An 11,062-nucleotide genomic window follows, 5' to 3' on the forward strand; every position below is an offset into this window, starting at 1 on the left:
TTAAGCCCTTAGATTGAATTTACATATTAATAAAGAAATTTGACTAATTAAGAATAAAGAGCCAGGTTGAATATAACTGAATTTTGACTTATCTGGTTGTTCGGTGCTGGTGTTAGGGTTTTTTGAACCTATTTTTCAATGATAAACCAGCTCTCAATTAAATTTATATAGCTTAAATTGTTCCATTATCTCCAAAGTATATGTTAATTGTTTCAATGATAATGATAATTTAGGGGAGAAGGAGGAAGGGGAAAAAAACAGGTCATTGAGACACGCAGAGAAACCATCCAGGGTTGGGAATCAGTTGCACTAGCAGATAGAGGGTAAGAAACTTCCCAGCCAATTTCATCAGCCATTTATCAATACCATCTCTTTCCCTCTTTCCAGCTCTGATGAGATGGCTCTGATTTGACAAGTGAAGCACCGTAAGGTTAGAATTAGATTCAATGTCTCATTACTGTGGGCTCTAGAAAAGACAAGACAGTATCTACTTGTGAATAGTGCCATCAACTATAGCTAAGAGCTGCCCAGAGCCTTGATCTCTGCAGCAAGACAGGAGGCCTTGAAATTGGATTAAACATGAACAAAATACAACTCTTTGGAAAGGCATTCCATTCTATTTTAAATAATAGAATTTTCAATGTGTAATTTATACAGCTCTTCAAACCAGCAACATATTTCAAATCTATTTGATTTAAAGTAAACTAATTAGAAAAACTTTAGTTAGAGTTTCCATTACAGTTTGATTAATATGCCAGTCTAAAATTGAAGCCTCTATAATAACTCATTTACATTAAACATTTTCTAGAAACCCATAAAATGTTACATTGACTTGAAAATTCTCCTAGACTGCCATTTTGTTTCAAGACGGTGTATTGAACTACAAATGTAACTTACTTTGTGTATTTGATGGTAGATGCATGTTAGGCAGTCTGTTTCAGACAGAAACTGTCAAATGACCAAGCTTAAACAAAACCTTATTGCTACCATTTAAAGTTTCCTTAGTGTAACATTTTGAAAATGTTCCAGAAATCTCAATTTAAAAAAAAGAAAAGAATGAGCTTTTGCCAAAGTCAGGGTCGCTGCATTTACCCACTCCTAAATGGACAATATAGGAGTTATGGCCCTAAGTTTTAAGAAAGCAAACAAAAAACATTTTAGATGAACTATGCCAAAAGTTCTGGAGCTCATTTATTCCCTTTTGTCTTTGTTGGGTGGCAAAGACATGAAGTGAACATTGAAATTTATGAAATGGTCACAGTGTTTATCTTTATTAGAGCAAATACAGCACTTAAAATACATTCTGAAGTTCAACGTGGTCTTTCCAAAAGAAGGCTTTCAGAAGAAAATCTGATGTTGTTAATCATGGAACAAAAATGCTCTGACTAGAAAAGTCTTGACACCACCTATCTCACCAAATAAATGCCTTATGTATCTTTCCCACTCAGTGGAAAACATCCCTTGTTATTGGAATAAAATTATAAAACTAAATCAGGTTAGCACTAGGTTTTTCTGTAGGCCATTAACTTTCAGGGTGAGCATATGGGCAATCTCAGCCCTGTGAATGACTGCATCAAAAAGAACAGTTTGGGGCTTCCCTGGTGGCGCAGTGGTTGAGAGTCTGCCTGCTGATGCAGGGGACACGGGTTCGTGCCCCGGTCCGGGAAGATCCCACATGCCGCGGAACGGCTGGGCCCGTGAGCCATGGCCGCTGAGCCTGCGCGTCCGGAGCCTGTGCTCCGCAACGGGAGAGGCCACAACAGTGAGAGGCCCGCGTACCGCCAAAAAAAAAAAAAAAAAAAAAATTGTTGCATGAATTAATGAATGAGTGACTGTGAAGAATAGTCTTTACTGATGGTTATAGGAAGGAACAGCAACACTGAGAAGTTATTCATTATGACAACCTCACCTAATATGAAGACTAGCAAGGCACAATTGGTTTGAGTCCTACTTCCATCTCACACTAATATTTTGACCTTGTGTAAGTCACTGAACTTCTCTGCCCCTCAGTATCCTGATCTGTAAAATGGGCATAATAGTTCCTTCTCATTCGACATCAAAAGGCAGTTTTAGGGTAAAATAAGATAATGTCTACAAAAAACAACCATGTCTCTGAAGAAACAAGTTGGAAAGGATAAGCAAGGTATACTTTCCCCTGGAGAGCAGAATTAAATGTGTGTGTAAGCAGGGGGAGGAGGAATTTAGCCACTTACTTTATGCCATGATGATAAAAAAGACGGGATAAGTGGTGTTTATGTTGTATTCCCATCATTTTTCAAATAAAATTTTTAATAAAAAAATTGTTTCCACAGTTCTTCAAGCACTCTTAGCAATGCTTCAGAAGTGAGTCTAGGGGAAGCAGCCTCCTAGGTCTGATTTGTTGGCATGGGTGGGGGACAGAGAACATTTCAGATGCTGTGGCCACGACACAGGAGACCATGTCTCCTTTTTAGTGATAATATAAAAACAGATCTAGAAAACAAGTCCCAAATCTAAACACCTTCAGAAAAGAATATTCCACAACCTCTCTCAATGATGCCTGAGTCTGCTTCCAAGATTTACATAGTCTGCATATCCTGGAATTATCTGCTCATCTCCAAGGACTCTTTACGTGCCTGTGCCTGTGGTTTCCTTTTTCCAACAGACTCCAGGGAACCTAGCCACCATCCCTGACCTGTCTCTTGGTCCCATGCTCAATTTTCCTTACTGCTCCCAGGTATAAGCACTCCAGTTCATTTCACTTAAAATTGTAAAATGAATTTTGACAGGGAATGAGAGGAATGACAAAGACAGCCAACATCAGAAGTTACAAAGTTGGCAACTGCTAAGAGTCGTGCTCCCAGGTTTATGCTTGCCAACTTACTTCTGGAATAGAAGTGGAAGCCCCTAAGATTTTAGCCCTTCATTTTAATTTTTCTGGGGTTGGAGATTCCCAAATTGGCTATTTCCCCCATCCATCATTAGAGGAGGCCACCAACTCTCTGTGTAATCTTGAGCAACTGTCTCAACCCTTCTCAGCCTCAGTTCCACCTGTCAAGTGGAATGATAACAGTACTGGACCTCATGAGGTTGTTGTGAGGATTAAATGAGATAATATGTGTAAACAATTAGAACAGTGCCTGGCCTGATCAGTGTTAGCTGTTGTTACTATTATTAGTAGTATTAGTATTATCTGTGAAAGCATCTCTCCCCATCCTAAAAATTCCCCACCCCTTTGTCAGGTGGGCACATTACCTATCCAAGCATCTCTCTTTTGACGGTACCTGCTCTTCCTACATATAACCTGGACATTTCCCCCACCTTCCCCATTCTGAACTCATTACTTGTATTTTCTCATCAAAGGAAATAGGTAATTAATAATTGCTCATCCTTATCTGTGTAAGAGCTTATTATCTCTATAGAAGCTTAGAGAACTAACAACAGGTTTTTTCCATGTAATAACAGTTCCAATGCTTGTCAATGAGGCGATTTCTGGCTTTGGATGAGTCAGCTCACCCAATGGTATACTTTGTGGCTAAGGAGGCCACCTTCATGATTTCTACAAAGGGTGTGTGGAGGGATTTGCACAACTAAATTGGAAATTCTCACTCTTAAGACTTTCTGCTGTTTCTTTCTCCTGGACTGGAAAGTGTAAATGGGTCTGTGATCTGTGTCCCCTCTAGGTGGATCCCAGGCTGGTCCCAGCTACCCTCCCTGGTTTGGGATTCCTGAAAAGTTAGGTCAGCTCAGCCCTTGCTGTGGACCTTTTAGTCACAAGTTAGCATGCTGGATGAAAATAACTGTTTATTTTAAATATGGGAAACAAAGAGAAAGTGATCTGTCTTTAGGAAAATAATGAGTTTGTTCATTTGACAAATATTTAAGAAGTATCTGCTCAATTTTAGGCACTGTTCTAGGTCCTGAGTTTACAGTGATGAACAGATCAGACATAACAGCTGGCTCCGTGGCCCTCGGAATCCAGTGAAGCAATGCCATAATTAGAAAGTGTCTGGCAAAAGGCACAAACTTTCAGTTACAAAATGAGTAAATCATGGGGCTGTAGTGTACCGCATGGTACTATAGTTAATGATACTGTGTTGCATATTTGAAAGCTGATAAAACAAAGTTCTCATCACAAGAAAAAAAATCTTGACTATGGTGACAGATGTTAACTAGACATTGTGGTGACCATTTTGTAATATATACAAATATCAAATTATTATGTTGTACGCCTGAAGCTAATATAATGTTATATGTCAATTATACCTCAACCAAAAAAAAAAAGAAAGTAAGCAGATATCTGATCCCCTTCCACTCCCAGACCTACTCTCTCCACAGTGAAAACTGAGTAAATTCATAGCAGGCCCTAGAATCCCACCACAACATACCTCTTTCCCTTCCTTCTTCCTTGTTTTCCTCCTTGTCTCCTTTCCTCCCTTCTTCCCTTCTTTCCATGTTCTCTCCTTGACTTTCCTCCTCATCAGTGCTGTTTTTTACTCTACCTTACTAAACACTACACTAATAACTCGCCCCTCATTCTACTTTTTTTCCAGCCAGTTCTAAATGGAACATACTTTTTCAGCTCTAGTGTAAATAACTGAGCTGATGAGCTCTGCCTAGGTAGGGTGTAGGTGGCAGGGGGTGGGGCTGCCTTTGCATCCTGAGATGTTGGTCTTCAATAAACACTAAGAGATTACAGTTTATTAAGTTAAAAAATATCATTCATTTTCCTCCTTCCTTTCAAGGAAGGTGAAATACAGCAATATCTCGGGCAACATCAGGAAAAGCAGAATAGGTGTCAAATCCCTGGGTTTTGCAGAAGGTAAAGATTGATCTTTGAGTTCTAAGAATTATGTAAATGTCCTCTTTCATATAAAACGTCCTAAACTGTGTTAGGCCCGAGGTTGGTAGGGTACTTACAAGATTTTTAAAATGCCAAAGGCATCCAAAGCTGTCCAAAAAATGGCTCAGCTGGACACAAGGATGAAAAGAGCAGCACCCCCTCCCCGCCTCCTCAACACCCCTCCGGCCGCCTGCTGCTGCACGTTGCATACAGATACACCCATCCACACAGACTCACACAACCAGACATGTGCACACACACTGCAAACCTTGTAGGCCACTTGTTCCCACACAGGTCTCTTTAGCACCTATACTGCTGGGAGCTGAGCCGCAGTGAGGCATTCACAGAATGCCCTCTGCTGGTGGGCTCAGCTGGGGCAGACTGGTGGTCTCTCTGCATAATCATCTTCACCTCTTCCGCTCCTTCTGTGAGAGAAGGATTCAATTAAAACTCTCCACGCTACCTTAAAATAAATTGCTGGGGGCTTCCCTGGTGGCACAGTTGTTAAGAATCCGCACGGAACACGGGTTCGAGCCCTGGTCTGGGAAGATCCCAAGTGCCGTGGAGCAACGAAGCCCGTGTGTAATTACAGAGCCTACGCTCTAGAGCCCGCGAGCCACAACTACTGAGCCTGCATGCCACAACTACTGAAGCCCAAGCACCTACAGTCCATGCTCCACAGCAAGAGAAGCCACAGCAATAAGAAACCTGCACACTGCAAAGAAGAGTAGCCCCCGCTCGCCACAACTAGAGAAAGCCCGTGTGCAGCAACAAAGACCCAACGCAGCGAAAAAAAAAAAAAAAAAGAAAAAGAATTGGTGGCTCTTTTTAAAAATACTTTTCTTGAGCTTCTCTGGTGGCGCAGTGGTTAAAAATCCTCCTGCCAGGGCTTCCCTGGTGGCACAGTGGTTGAGAGTCCGCCTGCCGATGCAGGGGACGCGAGTTCGTGCCCCGGTCCGGGAGGATCCCACGTGCCGCGGAGCGGCTGGGCCCGTGAGCCATGGCCACTGAGCCTGTGCATCTGCAGCCTGTGCTCCGCAATGGGAGAGGCCACGGCAGTGAGAGGCCCGCGTACGGCAAAAAATAAAAAAATAAAAAATAATCCTCCTGCCAATGCAGGGGACACGGGTTCGAGCCCTGGTCCGGGAAGATCCCACATGCCGTGGAGCAACTAAGCCCATGTGCCACAACTACTGAGCCTGTGCTCTAGAGCATGCAAGCCACAAGTACTGAGCTCGTGTGCCACAACTACGGAAGCCCACGCACCACAAGAGAAGCCACTGCAATGAGAAGCCCACACACCACAACGGAGACCCAGTGCAGCCAAAAATAAATAAAAAAACCACTTTTCTTCCTTGGAATTGAATATACTCAATATTGTTCCATCTATTCAATCAGCTATTGCTTTTTAAACAAAAGGTCTCACATATTTATTGCTGAACCAACCTATTAGTGCAGAAGCATAAAGAAAAAAAATTTTCCCAGTAAAATATGTCCAACTGGACCGGTAGTGGCAATTTTTCAGCTTGATAGGGTAAAATGCTAGTGACCTTTTTACAGTATAAATGTGAGCCTCGGATGTGCGATTCCTTATAGACATAGCCTGGTTCCTCGCCAGTGTCTCCTCTTGGAGCTGTACCTGACTGTATTGTGAATTTTCATTTGAAGTCTTTGGGGAATGAAATGACTCTGCTTTTGTTTCTTAGCCAGAAATCACCTGATCCTGAAGGTCCTGTAGAAGACATGACAAGGAAAGGAGTCAACCGCACATACCACGATGGTGGAGAAAGGAGTCGATCAGTTATTATTTATTACATCCACTACATGAAAGTCTCTGGGTCAAATCAAAATGTGTCAGACACAATCTTGCCATCAAAGACTATACACCCTTGTACAAAGATGAGAAACACTATTGGGTCAATAAATAAACCGGATAGTTAGTAGGTATAAATTGTTTAAAGAAACAGGGATTAATCTGATCTCAGTATAAGATACATCTGGAACCTACCTTCCTAAATAAATTTATATGCTTAAAATATATAAGCAGTAGGGGAAAAAGCTGCCAACACGTTTTATCTTAACAGCTAGCAGCAGAATTCTCCTTAGAAAGGAAACTCTCTCAGTTTAGGAAATGTTTTCATAAATGAATGCCAGAGCTAAAGGTCAGCAGCCGCCAAGACAACAAACAAATGTGGGTGGCAGAAGAAAGAGAAGAGATAAAGAAGGGAGAGGAGCGCCAGGCCACATAGCGGCAGGGCAGATAACAATAAGAGCGATAATGATAGTAAGAGTAGAAGGAATGGCTAACCACTTCATGCCAGGCATTGTTCTAAGTGTTTTTCATGGTTTACATTATTCAACCTCACAACAATCCTATGACTTAGGTATTGCTATTTATCATCATTTTATAGAAACTAGAGCCCACTTTTAAAAAATGGCCAAGGTACTTTCAAAATCAAGAATAACCAATATTTAATTTGTAAGTTAACATGTCTGTAAAATAAATTCCTCTACCTGAAACTTCAGTCAAGTTTTCTACATACAAATAAATCTTTTGTGAGTACTTTTTGTGTATGTATGCAAAATAAAATCACTGGGTGACATGTCAGGGTCAAAGTGGCACAAAACATGGACACATTCATGGCATGGTGAGACAGTCCCTTAACAAATAATTTGGCAGAAGCAGGAGACGGGAGCCATAGGTGACCATGACCATAAGCTCCTCAGGAATTCATGGTTATTTGTTGGGAAAACACTGGATTTTCTGCAGTTAGTGGAACGGTATTCAACACTTAAGAGGGCAAAGTAACCCCCAGTAACACCTAGTGGAGACAACATACTTAATAAGAGTCCCAGAGGGTTGTTTATCTCACCTCCTAAAAAATGTTTTCCTGTAGGCCAAGCTTGTGCTAGATGCTGGAGCTACGTTATCTCATTTAATCCTAAGACACTCTGAGTTTTTAGGTCAGTCCAATAGCAAAGAGCTGGTGAGTAGTAGATTTGGATTTGAACCCAGGGCTTTCAGACCCCTGACCCAGTCCATTTAATATCACCAATTCCAGGACAGTATTCTCTTTTTACCACCTACAGCTGAAGGACGATGCCGCAGGCTAAATGGTACTAAGGTTCCATCCCATTATATGTTTACCTGTTTTATATTAGAGAAACACGCAGGGATGTTCCATTGGAGATAAAGGGAGTCAATATAAAGAATCACAATTAGAAGCAGATTCCCTCTTTTTCCTTCACTGGACAAGGCTATGGAAACCTTGATAACCTAAAATAAAAGGAGAAGATAAAAGAGCAAGAAAAAATTGAAATATATAGAAAAGGGGAAATAAAAGAAGGAAGTCAGAGATGAGTGTGAAAGAAGACAAAGGGAAGAGGTAGGTGCATATGTGAAAATGGCAGATGCTACACAGGGGCAGTAGTCTTGGGACACCTACCTCTACCCAGACCGTGCCTACCTCTATCATTAAGTACTTTCTTCCCAAATTGCATTTTCATGTGTTTTCTTTGATATTCTACATGAATCCAATGCAGATTATCCCATTTTACAGTAACTCCTAGAGTACATCTATCCTTAAGTATGCAGCATTGGTATTACACGTTTTATATAGCAGCCCCTTAGAGCTAGTTCCTCTTAGTTTGTGAAGATGCTCTTAAATACCATAGGTTAATATCTGAAAATGCAACAAAAACTAGGGTTGAATAAATTCTGACATATTGTAGACTTCGCAAAAACTTCTTTTTCAAATATTTTGTGTTTAGCAAAATGTATTTTCCAACCAGTATAATTTTCTTAAGTCAATGAGTGTTGTCAGAAAATTTAATCTATTTTTTAAATTTATACTTTACTCACCAATTCTATTTAAAGGATATTTTGAAATCCAGGAATTTATTTTAGTTTCTTTTTACAAGTCTCTTTTGTTCTTTAGGAACTCTAAACACATTTTATTATTTTTTTTACATTTTTATTGGAGTGTAATTGCTTTACAATGTTGTGTTAGTTAGTTGTGAAAGTGAATCAGCTATATGTGTACATATGTCCCCATATCCCTCTCTCCTGCTCCTCCCTCCTACACTCCCTATCCCACCCCTCTAGGTGGTCACAAAGCACAGAGCTGATCTCCCTTTTACAGATCTCTTTAAAACCTATTTTGTCCTGAAGTTGCCCTGAATTAAACTCTCACATATTAGAATTCACTTTGAAACTCTGAACTGAAAAAAATTTATTACTATTAAAAAAGGAACCATGCCACTCAACTAAAATAACAGTTCTTTGAATATATAGTTAAATGAAATTCTGGCAATATAGCTAAAAAAAAGAAATATTACTGGGAACTCTGCTGACCAGGAGTCTGTTTTTGGTCTTTGCTTGACCTAATCTGAGTTTCCTACTTCAGCCAAATATTGAACATTTTTCACTAAACCAAGTATAACAACCCTTTTCACTCCCCTGCCTAGTAAAGAATAAATTGTTAAGTGGATGTCTGCGTGAAACTTTGAGCTGTTCAGATAAAGAATACCCTATAAGAGTTTAAAGTAATGTTTGGTAATGAGGCAGGGAAGCAGGCCCTCTCAAACCCTGCAGGTGGAAGTAGAAACAGGAACAGACCATCTGGAAGACAGTGTTGTTGAATAGCAGAAGACTTACAATTTTGGCTCATAATTCTACTTCTGCGAATGTATCTTAATAAACAATAGGGGACTGGTAAAAGTATGGCACATGGAATACGATGCATTAAAACATTAAAAACGATTTAGTAGACTACACTGTAGTAGAAGAAAATGACATGGAAAAATGCATATGATATATGTTGTTTTAAAAAGTTATCAAACAGTGGGTACTGTATGATCTCAAGTAAGTGTATATAGATATAGATGCTGAAATAGATAAGTAGATCAATAGATCAATAGATAGATGTATGGGGTAGATGTAGATATAAATATAGAAATGCATATTGCTCTAGAATATATATATGTATGTATGTATACATATCTATATTTATAGATATATCTAGATATACATCTTTTTTTGTTTTGATTGTTTTTCAAAGAATGATTTCTTTTTTCAAGATTTACAAGAACTGTTATTTATTACCACGAGGTTCAAAGTATATACCTTTATAACTCATTAGTTTTCTCTTTTATACATAGTATCAATAGTGTATGTATGTCAATCTCAATCTCTATAGATAACTTTATACCTGTATCTAGATAAAATGTTAACAAAGATGGGATTTGGGGTGATTTAACATTTGTGTTTTTTCCTTGTCTGTATTTTTCCTGAATAAACATGTATTTTCTTCAGTAAATATATGTTTCCTTCAATAAACAAGTATTACTTTATAACATGGAAAAATTATTTAAGTGGATGACACTAGAAGAAAAAATCATATATTAACCAATTAAAAGACTATATCAGGGCTTCCCTGGTGGCACAGTGGTTGAGAATCTGCCTGCTAATGCAGGGGACACGGGTTCGAGCCCTGGTCTGGGAGGATCCCACATGCCGCGGAGCAACTAGGCCCGTGAGCCACAACTACTGAGCCTGCACGTCTGGAGCCTGTGCTCCGCAACAAGAGAGGCCGCGATAGTGAGAGGGCCTGCGCACCGCGATGAAGAGTGGCCCCCGCTTGCCACAACTAGAGAAAGCCCTCGCACAGAAACGAAGACCCAACACAGCAAAAATAAATTAATTAATAAACTCCTACCCCCAACATCTAAAAAAAAAGACTATATCATACTCAAGGGAAAAAAATGCATATTTTTATGTGTTTACACCTTCTGAGCCCAAATTTATCAATGTAGTCTCATGCCCTTTAGGCTTTGTGGCAGGCAGAGCTGATCTGTGCTGTAGGGCCTGGTGACATGGGAACCAAGTCACAGCCGCCATCCCAGGCCTTGGGTTGAGAACACTTGCACTTACAGCTTTTGAACTCCTAGGACCTCCTGAGGCTACTGACTTTTCACACAAATTTGAGGGCAGTGAGCCTCCCATAATCTGAAACATGATAAAAGGGCATTTAATGGTTGCTTAATGTACTCTAAATTCATCTGGGAAACATCTTCAGATTTTTGAGGTGAAGATGAACCTAATTCCACACTGTACCTTTACACGGCAAGCAAAATGGTAGCTAACCTGTCAACCTAAGTACTGATGGCTGGGGAGTACAGGGAAAATTGTTTGTTTTAGCATCCAATTCCTTCTTGTTTTATCCATCTAAGACTGCCTCC

The sequence above is a fragment of the Phocoena phocoena genome, chromosome 7, assembly GCF_963924675.1.
Source record: "Phocoena phocoena chromosome 7, mPhoPho1.1, whole genome shotgun sequence".
In the NCBI taxonomy this organism is placed as follows: domain Eukaryota; kingdom Metazoa; phylum Chordata; class Mammalia; order Artiodactyla; family Phocoenidae; genus Phocoena; species Phocoena phocoena.